A 17,979-nucleotide genomic window follows, 5' to 3' on the forward strand; every position below is an offset into this window, starting at 1 on the left:
GCTTCAGTCCAAAAGTCTTTTTCTGTTGTTGGTGATAACCACCAGTCTTTCATTGGTCGGGCATGGTTTGTGCTGATCTATAGGCTCAGCTCTCCTAGTTGTAGTTTTAGCTTTCCTATTCAAGATGCAGCTGTCTCCCCCTGCCTTATCAAAGCTTTTATTTCATCTTCAGGGGTCTTCTTTCATGCTCAAATTTAAAAAACCTGAATGAGGCTTCAGTGAGGACCACCTGTGCCGCACCCGCCAAGAGAGCAGACGGATCGTCAGGGAGAGAAACGAGACTTCATGGCTGCACACTGAACTAAACTTAGGCGTCAATCCGACATATCCTGAACTTTGACTTAGTTTTTTGCACTGGATGTAACAGAGAGCAACCTTCTAACCTCTCTGCATATTTAAGGTGTTTATGTTGCTCTCTTTATTTTTTTATTTTATAGTGCTGCAAAGATTTGAAGGACCAGTTTCCAAAAAAGAAAAAATAAATAAATAAATATTGGAAGTTTAACTACCCTGCATTTTTCAAAGTATAAAAATAACAGCAGAAGATGATTCATGTAGCAAAGATTCAGGAACAGACTGCAAAGACTTTCATTGTTTTCTTCTAATTTATTAGAAAAAATGAACTGCACCAAAGCTGGATATTTTCACTTCAATGTAGCAATATTATGTTGGATTGATATAGTGCACTGGGTGTTTTCCAAGTAATAACTTGCACCCTCATTTCTCAGTTTTTCAACACAAAATAGCAGTTCAATAAACTGTCATAAACCTGTTTGTTCTTATACTTCAACACATTAAAAATAAATTATAAAGCTGCACCATGGCATCCATTACTATTATTATACTTAAGACATTGGTTCCTATACTGGGGTCCGAGAACCCTTAGGTGGGGCACCAGTGATCGAAGGCTGGAGACTTTGTCTGCAGAGGTCATAATGAGGTGGTTAAAGGATTATGATGACCAGGTTTGGAGGCAACACGTTACAAATTAATCAGGTAGAGTACTCAGATTACTTTCTGTTGTAACGAGTAATGTAATGTGTTAGTTTTACTAATGAAGTAATCCATTATTAGTTACATTTTCACAAAACTAATCTGTTACTAAAAGAAAAATGCCCTATTTTCTTTCTCTTCTGATCACAAAAAAGAGAAAGAAAAAAAGAAGCCCCTTACTCCTAAGCACAGTTTGTCCTTCCTTCTTTCCTGTACGCACATTTGCCAGCGGCAAGGTAAATGCAGCTTTGTCAGTATGCGCATTGCAAGCTTATTGAGATAGTAAAATGGCAGAGAGGACCTGTCTTGATTGACAAGACAACCACGCCTCCTGGCAGCATCTTGAGGACAGCATCCAAGGTGTGGGGCAACATGTAAGCCCTCTCATCCCAGTTCATAGTCCTGTGGGCCTGTTTCTGCATCTTGATGACCTCCTTGATCCATCTTTGGTACTTGTTGCTCTCTGAACAAATAGCACTGTTGCTTTTCCAGTCCATGATGTGGTTTTCCTTTTTACAGCGGTGTGATAATGGCTGACTTTAAATTTCCTACTCCTGGGAACATAAACCGTAGAAAACGTTTGAAGAAGCCTGATGCTGGGGCTTATGGTGGCCTTTGAGTTCATAGCGCCTTCGCAGCGATATTGAAACACTGTCAAGTTAATTTAATCAACCCTAGTTACAAGACAAAGAGGCTGAGTTGAGGCAGGTCTCAAGTATCCTGACAAACAGTTACATCATGACTACTTGCACCTAAATCAGTCATGCCCCGTGTTATGTATAAATCATTTTCTTTATGAAAATAGATGAACAATGATGAACAAGATGATCAATTTAAAAAATCATCAGGTCAGTGTATCGTTACAAATTCTCAGTTTTCTTCGTCTACACAGAAACATGGTATACAGTGATCTAAAACACTACTTGGGTGTGTATGGAAGAACAAAATGCAAAGAAAATCCTTTGTTTTTTAAAGCACCTGCCTATGTGTGGACAAGGCCTGAGGTCTTGAGTACTGCCAGCAAGAAAACCACCATAAATGACCCGGGCCCTGGGAAAATGAAAACATCCTTACGTTAAGTTAACAGAATGTTAACTTTTTCAATATATTTTGTCACTAATAAAATATATTATTCTGCATAACCCTAGTAAACTTCTAAATTCTCTTTTTCCTGATACAGATTTTAAACCGCATCAATAGAAAGCGCCCAGCACATTCAGATTGATTGAGAACAATTTTATTGCCACCTTTTAAACCTGAGGCCTGGAATTTAGTCAACATGTGCTGAAATATGACTTATATGCACTTGTGTACCACCCATAGGTGCCACTTAGCTCAGCCTGTGCCACATCCACCTCCACCTCTCTCTCTCTACCCCTCCTCTACATCAGATCTGACTGGTTTTCCTCCGGCTACACCATGGGGTATTTGTGTCTTTCAGGGATATGTTGCCAATTACTCCAGAATGTTTACTGCCTCACCTGTTGGCCTTGACTCAGATAAAATGTCATCTACACAGGTCTGATGAAATCCTTTTAAAAATACTGAGTAAGGCAAAGTATGATTCACCAAAGGCTCTACTTGCTCTACACTTTTTTGTTTGTGCATTCCAAAATCAAGAAGAATAAACTTTGGTTTCACTCCTTGGTAGCTTAAACTGTTGATTTTAACTGTTGATTTTCACTGTTGATCCACCTATTCACGGTGGGATAGCTTCTTTTGAATCAATCAGGTCTTTTGTGTACACTTTACTTCAATCCTGCATTTAAGATAATGACCTCAAAGCAATGAAGAAGCACATCATTTGTCAGATAAGGTAGGGGAAAGTGAGTAAACAAATTTGAAGTGTATGAATGACTGTAATTATTGAGCACCATCTCCTCGTATCGTGACAGAGTGTATTGACACTGACTTTCAGGAACTTTGATTAAACCACATGCTGTTTTATCATAGAGGGATTCTGCACAGTGATTAAAGCAATGCAACCCTTAAATAAAAGGAGTTTCTCTGTGACAAGTTGAGACAATGTACACCACTTTAATTAAATTTCACATGCTCTTGCCGTCTGTCTTGTAGCCCCTCAAGGGACATGAACTGGGAACAAATAAACAAGCTTCTGGAGCAGTCTACAAAGTTTTACATGCTCACAGGAAAGTTTTCAGTGCTCAAGAGAAATGTTAATGTACCGATAAAGTTTTACATCTCTAGAAGGTTTTCTGCACTCAAGAGAAATTTTAATGTGCTCCAGAGAAAACTTTACAAGCTTGTACGAAAGTTTGACAAGTTTTATGCTCTCAAGTAAAAAAATGTGTGCTCATGAGACTTAACATGCAAACCAGACAGTTTTATATGCTCACGAATGTTTAACAATCTTAAGAGAAAGTTGAATGTGCTCAAATCTGTACATATTTATGATTTTTCTTATGGCACCAGTGTCAAACCAGTACACCCAAGATGTTTTCGGCATTCAAATCAACACAGACACGCCGCCACTTGTAATAGTAGAATGGGGCAAATTGGTCACAAGCTAAGAGGCTGGTGGTGTCACTTTTTAGCTTTCTGCCCTTATGTTGTCATAAAAATGTTTTTAAAGGATATGAGCAACCATTTTGAGAGACGGTTTTTGGCTTTTCTGTTTTGTTGTTGTTGTTGTTTTAAAGATGAAAAGGGCAAATGAAGAGCCTTTTTGGAGCCGAAAGACCTGGTCTCTAAAAAGAGCTGCAATTCCAATCACTCTGAGAGATTCTGGAGGTACGTGAACAGCCATGATTTTTGTTTACAAGAAGAACGCAGCTTGATAATCAGTTGTCCAAGACAGTCTGGCTGCAGACTACAGGACCCCCATTGCAGCCCACTATGGTGAGATGTCACATCTTTCAGAATATGAATGCAAGGTAAAACTTTAAAAATAAATTTGGATTAAACTTCCAGTTAGGATTAGGATTCAAAAGTTTAACATCCAAAACTTGACACAACCTAGTTACAAAACGTTGAAAAAAGCCGATTAAACAGTCTGCTCACAGGAAAAAAGCTTGTCCTCCACGGAACCACTCTAACACAGCTAACATATTAGCTACATAGATAACATATCTACATAGGGTAACTAAATCTAAAGCCAACAAAGCTGCGTTAGCGAGGAAAGCTACTCATGTTAAGTAGTTACGTAACTATGAAGGTAGATGAAGACTGAACAACTTTCATAGTTTTCTAAATCTCCCAAACTCATATTCTATACACCTGAAAAACCTAGTTAAATTCCAAGCAAACACAGCTGTTAGCTACATTAGATTATGCTAGTACTGCTAAATCTAGACCCATTTTAGCTTAGCTAAGGCTAAATAAGTTACATAGGCTTACATAATTATGTTAACTACATAGTTAGCAAAGCTAAGTAAGCTTTAGCTCAAGCTAATGAAGCTAGGGGGCTACCATTTGTGTAACTACGTATAAAACGGGTCAATACATAATTTATTCCCAGATTAGACGTCAGACTTTTTTTCTGTTTAATTTATGAAATGTATCTTAGTCTGTTATGTGGTTATTTCATGAATGTAGTGGCCAGAATTTGCTATAAATAAAACTGAACTTAAAAATAACCTAGAATGGCCGTCTGAGGCAGCAGACCCACGCCGAAGCAGCGCCACCGAGGAACTCACGCTCCCATTGATTACTATGGTGTTCAAAATTCGATGTCCGAGAAAAACCGAACGGGTGTGTGGATCATCACCAAAATCTAACAAATTCTTCCCTGTCACTATCCCAACATTCCCTAAAGGTTTGGTGAAGATCTGACTTTCCGTCGTCGAGTTATCTTGTACACATTCAAACAAACAAAGAAAGACAGATACGGAACCCTTTACATAACCCCCTACAGATTTCATTGGCGTGGGTAAAAAACATCTTGAATGTTGAACCGGCAAATTATGTTCTTTATATTCTGGCAGAGGCGGTGTCTCAAGGTTGTGGTCTGCAAGACTGGACAGCTGAGATCTGTGGTCTGCAGCCAGACCCCTTCTCTGATGGTGTGGTCATTTATGTCTACTGGTACTCTTTGTGTCTAGACATCCAATCCAACCTAGCTGAAGGCATACTAGACCAAGCTATTGGAAGTTGAACTATTTTCAGTATGAACATAGGTGCATCCACAAGAGCATTACAAACTAGCAAAGCACTCGGATTAGCCCTATCTCCCAATAGTACAGAATCCTGTAAAAAAAAAAAAAAAAAAAAAAAATCCTGGATTCAGACGGTGATCCAATCACTCCCAAAACCTAATCAGTTCTTCCTTATGCCATTTGTGACATTTCCTGAAAATTTCATCAAAATCCACCCATAACTTTTTGAGTTATGTTGCTAACAAACAAACTAACAAACCCTGCCAATCACATAATCTCCTTGGTGGAGATCATTATCATTTGGTATCCAGATTCCCAAATGGGATTTAAATCCATGCTGAGTTGCATTGTGTAAACAGGGTCAATGTAAATTGTGCTCAGTGTGTGTTTTATGCTCAGTAAAAGGTTTGTCATGCTCAAGAGAAAGTTTTACATGCTTATAAGAAAGTTTTACATGCACAAGAAAGTGTTGTGTTGGAAACTTTTTAAGACAATCCCACCTTATAGGGATGACAAAGACCATCAGGCTCATCCACAATACTTTCTGGTGAATGTGGAAAACTATCTTGTTCTCACAGCATAGATTTTGTGTGTACCTGGCAACACTTTTCAGTTTGTGTTTCCTTCAGGGCTCTTTTGTGTTTATGAAAATTTAATGCAAGAATTTAGTTTTTTTTTTCTTTACTGAGTTCCTCCAACACTCAGGATGTTAGGATTCTACATCAGAAGATTCAGATGCTTCTTTGAGTGCAACACTAATAACTGGCACCCATTAGTCTTTCTGTGTTTAGCCTCAGGCCTTGGTGTCACATCACATTGAAGTGACACAATACTTCAATGGGTCGGTTTGTTGATGTGAAACTGAACACTGTATCCATTACGAAAGTACCTTGATGGCTGTTAAACAAGTAAGTGTTTCTCTGGATTTGCACCATATTGGACCTTGGCATGCAAAGGAAGGCGTGGCACGTTTGAAGGGAAATTTGAACAGGGGGTTTTCTACATAATGATGATGAGTTCAATGCAACAAAAGCATAATAATGATTTCACTTTTACAGTGACAAGTTTAAAACTACAGTAGACTGATATGATATGAGATTCTTAGAGGCCATATCTCAGTGAAATCAAAATTAACTTTGAGACTGAGAGCATAAGGACCATGTTATGTCAGAATATATACATTAACTTCCCAGTAGAACAGTGTCTGGTAAGTTCTTTTAAGTGCTTTATCTTGTGAGCACAACTTCTGGTGTTTATTTTGGTGATTTGTCTTTGTTGTGATAAGACAGGCTGTTTACTGTAGTTTCATTAACTTAACAGAAGATGGAAGAATTGTTTACTCTTAACATTGAAGCTAATGGGCATCCAAATAGACAAAAAAAAAAAAAAATAGAAATAACTCTGTTAGTCCATCATGTCCTTGAAAAAATCTAAAAAACTATAAAGAATCCCAGCAGAGGTTGACTGTAAGACTTTGTTTGCCCTAGAGCCACAGAAATTATGATTCTGATACTCTTTGTGGGACCTTATTTTATACTATTATGTGTCTGTGGAATTATTCTGATTATTTTCAAACTATATGTGTTTTTTATTTTGGATATTTTCATGGAAAAGTTCCTGAAGGTCAGTGTCAATACACTCATATAATACACAGTATAACAATATTACAGTCATTCATACACTCTAATTTTTTTACTCACTTTCTCCTTCCTCATTTAACCAATGACGTGCTTCTTTATTGCTTTGTGGTCATTATCTTTTTTTCCCAGTATTTCCTGGTCAGTACAATTACAGTCTTATTTTAGCCCTTCCACTTGGGGGTGACAAATGTACAGATGTTGAATTTCACACATAACGGCTTCAACAGAAGCCTGATATGCATCCATACCTTTAAATCTGCTCAGCCTTCCTCTTATGATAAGTGAAGTGGAAAGTTTTCATGAGATTTCAATGTATTTCTGTCATGATGTCAGGATATCAATGCTTATTTTTCTGTGATAATACTGGGCAATTTTAGAGGGTTTCTCAAGATTTTGAAAAATTAACTTAAAACTGTCATTTTTACCCCAAGATAACATGATAAATAATTTGAAATATCAATAATTACCCAAAAAAGTGTTTCCACAGACTGAGGTTTAATGCACAGTATGTTAATACCACTGCCAGGGCTCTAAATAAAAAAAGTAACAGAAGATGAAAAGCAGAGATACTCAGCTTCACACAGCTCTGCTACTTTCTCAGAAGGCACACAGGATTGAGAGAAGACGTAGCAAGATGTCAGAAATATCCAGATTAAAATAAACCACGTAAACAAATGTGCACTGACATCCAAGTAAAATAAATCTAAGTTGTAAAGTGGATGTAGGGCGGCTAAAAATGGAAAAAGGTCTGATTTAATTATGTGTTTATTGTCACCTGTGGATGTTAAAAATATGTACAAATGCACATATTGGATGACCACTCAGCTTTCATAGGAAACAACATTTGGAAGATTCATAAAGTCATTCTTACACAGCTGAATTGCTCAAGACAGTCTGGCTGCAGACACTAGACACCAAAACGAGATGCCACATCTGTTGGAGTTGAAATGCATAAAATACTTTAAAAGTAAAACCTGATTAAATTTCTGGTTTGAAATCACAAAACATTTAATCTAGCCATATATCTTAAGCCAACAAAACTACTTTAGTTATGTAGGTAATGTAGCTACATAACTAACATAGCTAAAAGAAATGAAACTAGGTTAGCCTATTTTACGTTTACTAAAAATTTTACCCATTTCAAAAGTAGTTCACTGTAGCTTACTTAGCTTTTGCTAAAGCTATCACATCTACATTGACTTATGTCTTTTGTAGTGCTGTTAACTACATTGCTAGTGAAGCTAAGTTAGCTAAAGCTAACAAATCTAAAGTGAGCCACTGTCTGTGACACAACTTCTTAAAAGGGTCTAAACATAATTCAACCCCTGATTGAATATCAGACATTTTTTCAGGTTCATTTATGTAGTGTTGCTTAGCCACAGATTCCACATATCAGCTGTGCTGCACACCCCAGCGCCACAGTTTGACTCCAGCACACACTGGAAACTACCCATAGAGCTGTGCAATGCAGCACAGACCTGATCTGCTTGAGACAAGAGGGCAGAGTTCACACAAGAATAGTTTGTCAACAGCTGATTACTTTGCCCTTTTGATGTTAATTTGCGGCTCATTTTGACATGATTCCATGTTTCATTGCTTCAGCCATGGGTGAGTACATTATGAAATTAAAAGGGTTTGTGTTTTCTACAAAATGGCGCCATTGTAGTTCTGTGACCCAGATTATCTTTTACTGTGCTGCAGGATGAAACATAATGTTGATACAGTGACGGTTTATGATCAGGAGTCCATGCATTATGTGGTCATTTGAAGTTGACTGGATGCTTTGCACATCTTTCCAGTTGGATCAATCTGCTCTATGTGGATTGACACCGTTTGGCAGATGGCAGCCCTGAAAATAGAACTGTAGCATATCTCCAACAAAGCGGAGCGGGGTGGTGCTTCAGGCAGAGTACGATTCGTCTGTGGATTGTGGGGGAGCCGTTGTATGTGTAAATTGGAGGTTAGTGTGTAGTGTGTGCAATGTGGATATTTCATGAATACAACTGCCAGACTTTGTTTATGAATATATATTTTTTAAACCTTCAAATTATGTCTCTTCTGTCGTGCTAGATGCAACGTCATACAGTTGTGGTCTACAAGAGTGAGCGTCTGAAATATGCATGGGAAGGCAAGGACCCAACTGAGAGGTAGACAGAATGCCCAAACTGAAACATAGAAACAATCATGCACTGGATTCAAAGTGTAAAATTAAAAACCAAAAGGGATGTAGTGCAGGAAATTTAACAGGAAAATGTTGATTTATCATATGAAATTTAGTGCCAGTGATAAATATACACTAAAGACAGATATATAAGGGCTGGATGATCCCTCCCACTGAAATAGCACTGTCATTAGCAATGAAAAGAAAAGGATTTACATTACATTTAGGGAAAATTTTAAATGTGAAGGGAAACATTTGTAAAGAAAGAGGACAGATCATGTCTCATATTTACTCAGAGTCATTATGATTTGATGTACATTCATTCTTAAGAGATGGACCATGGGGCAGATTTGTTATTAAAAACCCAGGTAAGGTAATATAAAGATAGGTCTTTATAGTTTTGAAAGAGCATTTTATTTCTAACATTAATTTGAAAATTCTTACCTGAGTGCCAAGTTTAAGTTATTTAATGAAAATCAAATCTAATGTGCTAAATTAATAAAAATACTATTACAGAATTTTGCTCTGGCAAAACAGCACTCAAATGTGCATCAGAGAGCCCTGGAGTGTTCTTAGATTTTTTTCTTAGATAGGAACAATAAAAGATATGAAAGCTTTAGTGAATATGCCAGAACTTTCTTAAATTAAGTTTGAGGGTTTGAAGAATGAATATTATTTTAAGAACAGCAAGTGAATGAGTCCCACTGTGAGCAGTTCTTTGTTTCAGAGTGCTACATAGCAAAGGGGGAGGCTGGGCGACAGAATGTGCAGCAGAGAAAAACCATGGTCCATCACAAGAAAGCAGCACAACACATGAATGACGCACAGCAAGCTGGATCTAATTCAAGCAGCTTCTAGTATCAGTTCACACATTCTTGTGTAGCAGCCTTCCATGTAACATCCAGTGTGTCCACAGCAACCTTAAACTTAATGTGTTTGCCATGGTGGCTGCTGTAACAAGAAAGTCACTGCTACAGTGGTCATTTTTTAAGGTAATGTAGACATTTCAGTGTGAAATTTGACTAATTCTACCATTCCATCATTTGTGATACTTCTCTTAAGTCCATGTGACATCCCTGAGGACTTTGTTCATTTATCTTCCTATCTTTATGTTCCAAATTTGGCCTCAGGTTGAATTCAAAGCTTGGCTATGTTTGTTTAATTTACTGCATTATTAATTCATCTGATCCTTCACAAATCCTCGCACCATTATTAGCAGCTGTCAGAAGTAATGAACTGAGCAGGTCCCACCCATAGCTTAAGCTCCACAGGTGGTCTAACAAAGTCTGAGCCAGGGGAAAGTTTAAACCACTGTGAGAAACTGAGAGGTAACTTGATCCAACTATTAGTCTTTCTATCCAATTTGATTGCAGCTTATCAGATGTAAAGCTGTGAGAAATACGCCAAAGGAATGCTGATCCGAGGTGATAAAATATTTGGTTTGCAAAGCAGCATAGAGATGCTCAGTGAGTCGGCATTGTCAGTGATCTGTGAATGTGAGCTTGTTTGGCTGTTTGACTTGACAGTAGATATACCTTATGAGTTTGTAAGCTAAAACTCTTGAAACTTGATCCATGTTCTGCAAAATTTTCCATTTAAAAAAGAAACATTGATGGTTTTGATTCATTTTTTGTCTAAAAGTATGAGTTACACCTCTTTCCTTTGACCTTCTTTACCATTCTCCTCACTACAGTCCCAGTTAAGAAGGCGCCATGGTGAACTCACTGGGGTTAAGGTAAAGGGCATTGTGTGTTTCAGGTTGTGTGTCTGTGTGTATGCTTTCAACAGGTTTTCCAAAATGGAAGTCTTGCAGCAGGAAGCCGTGGATGATCTATGGCCTTGCTTCATAGGGGTTTGGGTAAAATATGAAACACATGGCATACAATAAAGTCCATCTGTAGAGTTATGTAGCCTTTTCATGGCCTCACTGTCTGTTAATCTGTTCTTCATTACATACTTCCACTCTTTCTACAAGTTTGAATCAGATGTGTGAGCTCAAGGATTCTCAAAGTTGATACAAGAACAGGAAACTTTGCATTTATCATCCGTCAGACCAGAGATTACACTACAGCGTTAGTCAGGACAATGATTCAGCCACCAAGCTTTTCTTTGCTGACAAGACAACAGCAGGAAAAAAAACGAGGCCTGTTTCATGTGAGCCAAAACGCATGTGGACAAAGCCACACTTGTGGGAGAGGCAGTTAAATCATCATGGATGTCCCATTCCTCCCTGACTCCCACATTCAAGAATGCATGCGCTTGTTTGACGACAGACTGTGAGGACACAGGCGAGATTTACTGAAGACAGTTACATCTCTGACAAGAATGGCTAGAGGTCGAAGGTCAGAGGAGTGAGTTAACCCTGAATTCTGCTTCTGGGTTTTTGAGTCAGGGAGTTTTTTGTGGCAGAGGGGAACAAAGAGAAGTGTCGGGAGCAAAACAAAAACGTTTTTTCTTTCCTTTCTGGAAAACTACATCACTAAAGTAGCTGCTGTCTCCATCTTTTATATGCAGGAGTTGTCTTTGTTGATGTCACCAATCCAAAAACTTGCAAGTTAATTGAACAGCTTCTCTTTTTAACAAGGTATGAAGACCTCACACACTTTGCCACAGGGGTGAGAGACACCTGCTCTGAGCAGTGATAAAACAGGTCTTAAACTTAATGTTTCCATGAAGTGCTACAAGCAGAATATGACTCATTTAGTGAGAGGTAGATTGCTCCTCTAACTATTGTTGGGTTGATTTATTGTCATGATATTTTGGTCACATAGTAAAGATAATAGATTGGCTTGTAGACATGGTCTTATAGTTTGTTGGAACACATATTAAGAAAGTCTTGTATGTACATCTACAGTGTTCAGCATCCTACTGTTTACAACCATACATGGTTTCAAAGCTGCTTTCTGTCTAATGTAATTCAAAGTTTTATAATGCACTTTTATTTTGTGTATTTTGGATCATTTTTAAAGTTCAAATTTGTTAAAGGGAGCATTATTTCAGTAATTTTGTGTACTTCCAATTCAAGCCACAAGGAGCTTATCCTCCCAATGAGAGGGCTTTGTGTGTTTGGCAACCCTCAGCTTCAATCTGGCAGAATTGAGGAAAGGAAATACACTGCATGTAATGTGTCTCATTATTCCTGTTAGGATAGCAAATGTCACCAAAAAAACAAACAAACTTGCGATCAATGTGATTTCTATCATATCTAAAGGTTATGTCTACCTTGTCATGCCCTGGAGCTTCTTTGTTATTTTGCTTGTTTTGTTAGACTTCTTCACATCTCAGAAAGCTACTAAGATTTATGAAGACAGTTTTCATATTTTGACCTTAAGCTAAAGCGCAAAACGGACATTTCTAAATCTGCTAGTTTCACTGTTGTTCATTATTTAATTCAGGTGTTTAAATCAGACCCGTTGCCAGAGGTGTATAAAATCAAGCACCTAGCCATGCAGTCTCCATTTGCAAACATTTTTGATACAAAATTCATCTGTGAGGGATATTATTGAAAAGTAGAAGAGTTAAGGAAGCAACTCGGCCACAAAGCAGAAGACCAAGTAAAACCACAGAGTAGGGTCAACGGCTGCTAAGGTGGTGCATAAAAGTCCCTCTGCTGATTCCACACTTGAAGAGCCCTCAACTTTCACCGGCATTAATGTAAACACAAAAACTGTGCAGTGATGGCTTCATGTAATGGGTTTCCATGGCCGAGCAGCTGCATGCAATCCTCGCGTCACCAAGTCCAATGCCAAGTGTTGGATGGAGTGGTGTAAAGCACAACGACACTGGACTGTGGAGCAGCAGAAATCTCTTCTGAGGAGTGACAAATCACGCTTCTCTGTTTGGCAGTCAGATGGGTGAGTCTGGGTTTGGTAGATGCTGGGAGATTATTACCTGACTGACTGCATTGTTCCAGCTGTGAAGTTTTATAGAGGAGGGAGCTGTGGGGCTGTTTTTCAGGGTTTGGTCTAGGCCCCTTACCTCCAGTGAAGGCCAATCTTAATGCTTCAGCATACCAAGACATTAAAATGCTATGCTTCCAACTTTGTGGCAACAGGCCTTCTCATCCAAGTGCCTAACCTCATAAATGCTCTACAGAATGAATGGGCATAAATTCCCATGGAAACAGTACAAAATCTTGAGGAAAGCCTTTCAAGAAGAGTCGAGGCTGTTATTGCTGCAAAAACCAGGCCAACTCCATGTTAAAGTGAGTAGATATGAATACAATGTCATTGCGGTCCCTGTTTGTGTAATGGTCAGGAAGCCGAATACTTTTGTCCATATAGTGTAAATTTGCATGGTTAGTGTTTTAATAAATGGACACAAGGAGGTGTCCAGGAGGCATCCTAATCAGATCCCTGAACCACCTCAACTGGCTCCTTTGGACGCAAAGGAGCAGCAGTTCTACTTTAAGCTACATCCAGATGTCTGAGCTCCTCGCTCTATCCTCCACCCACTTGAACTTGTGATGTCATTCTTTCGGTCATTACCCAGAGTTCATGACCACAGGTGAGAGTTGGGACAAAGTTTTATCTTTTGGCTCAGCTCCAGTACTGCAGACACTGCACCAATCTGCCTATCATTCTCACAGTCCAGTTTTTATTCAATCTCTGTGAGACTGAATTTTTTAAAATGCAGCATTATTATGAATGATGTGCATCAGAGGGGGTGAGAAGTGGGTGTAGTCTACGGAGAATGAAAAATGGGTATACTTACTAAACTCTGTACTGCACTGCTGGACCAGTGCCTCATCTGTTAGCATGGAGGAGGCAGGATTATGACCTATACTGCAGCCAAATTGCAGGGACAGCTCTAAATATTTTGGCGTCACTCCCAGATGGTTGTTGCTCTGTCCATCTTAATACACAGTAGATTTTGTTTGTTAGTAAAAGAAACATTTGATAGAATTTCTCTATATTTTTGTCTTTTTTTATTCATCAGTCTTCAGTCTTACACTAACAATAAGCATGCTGTAAGTAATACAGTTAGAATAGATAGAATTATGCAAAGATTTATTGAAGATCACTGCTTAAAGCCTCTAAACAATGTTAACTTTTATTATGACATTTTTAGTTTTATTCAAGCTTTTCTAGCACCCCTGCAGACAACAATGTTCATTTTTTTCAATCTTAATCCAAGGTACCGTGTTATTTGTGATCAAAGCCTCCACCAAGCACCTTTAATTTGTAAAATTTTCTTTAGAAAGTATATCTTGTGTCCCAGCTGCTCTCTTTCATGTGACATGAGTTTATTCACTGGCTATGACCATCAATCATTGTGTCACACTGGTTTAACTCGGTACAGTGTGTTCTCTTTCAGGTCACTGCGGGTTGAACTATCAAAGAAAACGTGGGCTAGAGTAAATATTGAAAGATCTGATTTCCAAAGAGCTGTGCACATAGAGGTTATCTCAGCTCAAGTATCTATTTCCTGAATACTGGCATTGTTTAGTCCTTATGCAGGCTTGAACCTTATATGATACCTACTGGCACAACTGATCTGATGCTGAATGATGTCAGTGAATGGCTTTAATTCGTCTGCGTGTTCTTTATAAATGTTTTATGCACTTTTATTGTCCGTGTGTCTTTGCACCGATTTTTCTCTGATTCCAACCATCATTTATCCTCAGACACCAAAATAGACCTGGGATGTTGAGCAAATATATTCCTGAGTTACTGCACTGAATTATTGTAGATAGGCATTTTTGCTTGATTTCCAAGAGTGAACAGATTGGATCTCACTGGTCTCAGACAAATATTAGATGTGTGCAAACAACAAAAATCAATGCATAGAGAGATGTTTGTTTTCCACAAGCTGTCTTGACTGTCGGGGAACTTTTTCAGAGCGTATTTTATTCCAAATTAACTTTTCTAAGCCCATTTTACAACAGGCACACTCCCTGTAGTTATTTCTTCACACATGAGCACTTTGCATGTGTTGAAACAGGAGCAATTATGTTATGTTGACTATTTAAAGTGTTATAGTCTCCTTTGGTTAATTGAACTGAACTCACATAAAGAAAAAGCATTACTGTTGTGAAAAAAGCAGCTTGTTTCCCTTTATTTAGCTTTAATAGCCTTCCAAAAACAGATGTTTTACTGGTTTGTTGTTTCTTCTGTGCAAAAGTAGTTAAATTAATAGTTACCCCACCCAAAAAAGAGCAAAGATGCTTTAAATAAAAGCACATATAGGGCACTGATTGGCTCAGATTTGTGTTATTTGTTTTTCTGCTCCTTTTGTCCCTCTCTCATCTATTCAGTATGTCAAGAGAGAACTAGCGGGTCTGGCAGCTGACAGTGTTAATCCCAGCATATGAAAGAGGCCTGACAGCTCTCTGAGGGAGAGGCCTGCATCAGTTTGTTTACAGCATGATAATCTGGAGCAGGCATCTTGATTGTGTGCTGGCAGAACATCAGCGTGCCATGCCTGCCGAGCCACATGGCAATTACACTGGCCTCTTATCTGTGTGAATAGACGCTCTAATGACAGATGGACATGGAGAGTGTATTTACAGAAAAAAAGGCCACCAAATGAAAGTACCTCTTCTTGCTAATCTTATTACGGGTGATAGCATGGTCCTGGGGTTAAACTGTGCTAGGGTTTGAACTGAGTAACACAAATCACAACTAAAAAAAGCTGCTTTTCTGAGCATTACATGAAAGTGAAAGCTAGTCAGATTTTACTCTTAAATATTCTCTGGTAGCCTCAAGTCTTAAGAAACATATCTGGTACATTACTCATCTTTCTGATTTGTTTTTGTGGCCACTTGGGGACAGCAAAAACGCCACAAACCACACTGATATATTATCACCTATTTCATTGATCAGGCAAACTTAAAAACATGTTTAGATCCCACATTTGTGTCATAATTTGTGTTTCTGGCCATTTGACAAATATGAGTCCAAAGCTGACTTTCCATTTAATGTTTTGGGTTTCCACCCACTACAGCAGAGATTATCAGGCCCGTAATATGCTAAATGCTTCACTCTGTTCCTCTGCTAGCTGCTTACTCTGTCTGTTTGCCATTTGGTGCAGGCCAGGTAGTATGCATGTATAAATGTGTTAAAGAAAGCTTACAAGATGGAGGTATTGACATGATGAGTGGTTCAAGAAAATGTTTTTAAGGCTGACAGCCATAGAAAGTACACATGTAACTAAAATACAGATGAGCTGCACTCTACTACAGAGGCACACACAGCAGTCTCTGAAGGTGACCACAGCTTTCCTCAATGTTTCAATGTATATCATATGCTCAGTAGTGGAATGTCTATAAAAGAAGGTTTAATTACATCAGAAAGTGCAGCAGTGATTAACCCCTGAATGACTCTAAGCGACCTTATTAACCCCCCCCCCGAATTAGCCGTAACTTCTACTTTAACGCCAGCAGGCAGAGAGTTTGATTAATTAAATAGCAAAGAGATCTTCTGACCAGATGTTTCCTGAGTCATGTGCTCCCTCAGAACCAGGACTTTAATTGACACCATCTGATGGACGGGAAGTGTCATCTACCTGTAAGTCTTATACTTCAGTATTCTTCGGCTTTGAAACACATTTTTGTACATTTTCTTTTTTAGGATGGATATACTGATGTTGCATGGAGATCATACAGATTTGCCAGATGTGTTCATACATTGTAATCAAGGTAGATGCTCAAAGTATTTGTACATGGGTTTTTAGAAAGAGAGATAGAGGTAGCTCCACCTCAGCTATTAGATCACAACAGCCTGGACCTCTTATAATGGAGGAAAGGTAAATGATACGTTCCTACGCATGTGTTTAAAGTGGGATTGTCTTTCATCTTGTGCTGGGACGCTGCCAGGAAAGATTCCCACTGTGGAGTTTAATGCTCCAAGCTATACGCCTAAACCTGTTTATTTATTTTTACAATTCAAAAGAACCTCTTTTTCCACTTATGTATCTCTTTCTTTACCCCTCCACCCCATCCCTCTCTCTCTATCATTAACTTTATGGGAATTTCCATGGAATTCTTTTGTAATGTATGTGATTGTGTAGACAGGAAACCATTTGTGTGTGAGTGAGTGAGTGTTGGGGTCTGCTTTTCTTGGAAAGGCAGAGGTTAAATGATCCATGCTCTGGTGTTTCACCAGTGTTTTTTTCCTTTGAACTGTGCCCCCACCACTGACATGAGACATGAGAACATCTGGATGCCACACTAACACTGAGTATTACTAAATATGTGGAGTCATGAGCAGAACTCAAACTTTTGTGTACTTGAGATTATGTAACAAAGATAAGCAAACAATGAAACAAAATTCCTGGTAAAACTTCTGCTCTTCTCCTCAGCCCTGTCCGTACAAAGGTTCACTTAAATGTACCTTGATTTTGTTTACAAGAGGCTGGAACAGGACATGACGTGCCCAGTCCACTCTGTAACAGGACTGATTTAAGTCAATGTGGTGATGGGAATACAGCGTTATGGACAACAAACAAGACAGTAGTTCACATTACATACAAATTCTGTAAAATTAAAGTCCAAGACATACACTGTAAATAAACCCCATGAATTGGATGCAGGGTGTTGTATTAAAGACAGCAAGATGGCTACCTGGACTAATATTTTGACATTTTGGATCCAAAAATAAATTGGTGGTGACTAACAAGTTGCTGATATTTCCCGCAGCAGGCATTTTCCCTTAAATTCTAAGAACTGTGTGCATGTGAAACCACTATAAGTAGGTCTAACTGCTAGGTTAAAGGTTGTAAGTCATTAAAACAGAGGATCTAAAAATCCTTATCATGCACCGCCTTCGGATTGATAAGGAACTACAAAGCAAGCCATCACCAGAAAGGGGTCATATGAGTATAGTTTATTGCTGCCACTTTTAAATCATAGATTAGATTAGACTGACTATACTTTATTGGCCCCAGCAGGGTTAGGGTGCCACTCTATGCAACTAACATACAGTAAAAACAAACGTAACAGAAAAGACAGGTAGCTATAAAAACAGAAGCTATACCCTGCTTCAGCGCGGATGCAAATCCAAATAAGCCTGTCATTTACAAAAGGAGCAACAGGATGAACTTTTGAGAATGACCATAACTCATGAAACTA

The sequence above is a fragment of the Cheilinus undulatus genome, linkage group 2 (genome assembly GCF_018320785.1).
Source record: "Cheilinus undulatus linkage group 2, ASM1832078v1, whole genome shotgun sequence".
NCBI classification, from domain to species: Eukaryota; Metazoa; Chordata; class Actinopteri; order Labriformes; family Labridae; genus Cheilinus; species Cheilinus undulatus.